Source organism: Ammodytes marinus (assembly GCF_949987685.1).
Source record: "Ammodytes marinus genome assembly, chromosome: 14".
NCBI lineage: Eukaryota > Metazoa > Chordata > Actinopteri > Uranoscopiformes > Ammodytidae > Ammodytes > Ammodytes marinus.
The window spans coordinates 3,004,682-3,007,181 of record NC_137218.1 but is presented as its reverse complement, the minus strand read 5'-3'; positions in this window follow the sequence as shown (position 1 = coordinate 3,007,181).

The following is a 2,500-nucleotide window of genomic DNA, read 5'->3' as shown; positions in this document are numbered from 1 at the left end:
GGTATGTTCAAAGTCAATGTAAATATTGTGTTAAATAATGGTGATCTCAAAATGAATTAAATTAATTGCGATCATGATTTTGGCCATTATAGAGACACATGATTGCTGAACAGTGAAAGTCCAGTGTTGGTAGTCAATGCTTTAAAGAAGGCAAAGCTCCTAAGAAGATACAATATGGTACAAGGTCACTGAGACCTCACAATATGGAAGGTATCACAGTAACCTTTGACCTTTGACCTCCAAAATCTATTCAGTTCATCTTTGAGTCAGAGTGACATTGGAGAAAAGTTTGAAGAAAATACGTCAAAGAGTTCATGAGATTTCACCCTCACAAGAATGGCCCGTATTGTTAACGCAATATCTCATTAACGCTTTGAGGTATTTCCTTCCAAATTTTGCGAAAATGTTTATAACTCAAAGATGAACTGAATATATTTTGGAGGTCAAAGGTCAAAGGTTACTGTGCCCCCATGCCCTATGAACACAATAACAAGAACGCTTTAAGCAATCCATTCAATAATTGTAAAGTTAAAGGAGCACTTCACCCATACAGGGTTAGACAGTGAGACCATAAAACACTCTTTCTGCCTTTTCTCAGGCTAGGATGAACCGATTTCTAAAATGTTTGCACATTTATACTACATAGGATCTCAGAGTTCAATACACCTTCATATTTCCACCGGTGAAGTAGGTCTTTAAGGTGACTTCGAAAATAATTTTTTTTTTAGACCCAGTAAAAGATTGCTAGCTACTAGTTGTGAAACCTTGTCAAACAGCATGGACAGAGCCTCCTGTGAGCACAATATTTTAGGAATGCAAATTTGGCAAAAACTCACACTTTGATAAGATAATAGTAATATAAACTTAATACATTTTGGAGGTCAAAGGTCAATATCACTGTGACCTCACATACGCCATATCTCGAGTACGCTTTAAACCTGCAGTGTGTAGAATTTGGGGTTTTATTTCCTAGCAGATTTTGTAGAAAGTAATTATAATATCCATAAGTACATTCAATTTAGTGCATAATTATTAATTAATTATTTATTTTTCCCTTAGAAAGGGTCTCATATATGTCCATATTTCTGCATATTTTGGACCAAGGCCTAGTGCCGCCATCTTGAAAGTGTCATAGTTGGAATGTCATCAGGTGCATTGTTTAAAATTTAGAATTGTTCTTGTCCTTGAAGGCCACTGTAGCTTCTGTTATTATTCAAAAGGGTTGGGGTTACCCAGGGAGTGTTGCATTCTAGAACTTTGTAGAACTTTCTTGATGATGTCATATTACACACTGTACCTTTAAGTTTAGGCAATCCATTCAATACTTGTCAAAATACTTCAGCATATACAGAAGGCCTCTGTTAAAGAAAGAGATTATCTCTTACTTGTTGTGAGACCTGGTCAAACAGTGTGTGTGTGTGTGTGTGTGTGTGTGTGTGTGTGTGTGTTTGCGTGTGTGTGTGTGTGTGTGTGTGTGTGTGTGTGTGTGTGTGTGTGCGTGTGCGTGTGTTCACAAGAAAGGCCTGTGTTTCTTCAAACTTTGCTCAAATGTCCACTTTGACTCAAAAAGATGAACTGAATAGATTTTGGAGGTCAAAGGTCAACGTCACTGTGACCCCATGCCCCATCAATAATCAATAATTGTCAAGTTAAGGTGACTTCGGAAAACATTTTTTAAACCCCAGTAAAAAAGATTGCTACCTACTTGTTGTGAAACCTGGTCAAACAGCATGGACAGAGCGAGAGCAACGACCCCCACACCTCCGTATGCGACCGTGCTGCTGCCGCCAAACTCCCCGGCCAAACTCAAGCTAAAGGCCGTCTGCTGCTGGCCGCTCATGGTGCGCTGGGCCGCGATGTACCGGTGCTGTAGGGCCGCGGACGAGTCCAACGACAGGTAACTGGTTAAGTCGGGGTCCAGTGAAATGTCTGGGATGATACTGGCATCTCGAGCTACGGAGAAAAGCTCAGAGACGGTAAAAGGAGACGGGAGACACAAGCTACGACCGGTCACAATCATGGTGGTGGTAGAGAGGGAGAGAGAGAGTGTGTGTGTGTGTGTGCGTGTGTGTGTGTGTGTGTGTGTGTGTGTGTGTGGCCTTTTTTTCCTGACCCTTTTTGAGTTTATTTACCTGTGTGTGTGTGTGTGTGTGTGTGTGTGTGTGTGTGTGTGTGTGTGAGAGAGAGAGTGTGTGTGTAGCTTTTTTCCTGACCTTTTTTGAGTTTATTTGTCTGTGTGTGTGAGAGAGACAGACAGTGTGTGTGTGTGTGTTTGTTTGGGGGGTTTGTTTGTGCGTGTGTGTGTGTGTGTGTGTGTGGGACAGGCCTTTAAAGGGCTGTTTGAGGGTTAGCACTAGGTTTTAAGGACAGGCCTTTAAAGGGCTGTTTGAGGGTTAACACTAGGTTTTAAGGACAGGCCTTTAAAGGGCTGTTTGAGGGTTAACAGTAGGTTTTAAGGACAGGCCTTTAAAGGGCTGTTTGAGGGTTAGCACTAGGTTTT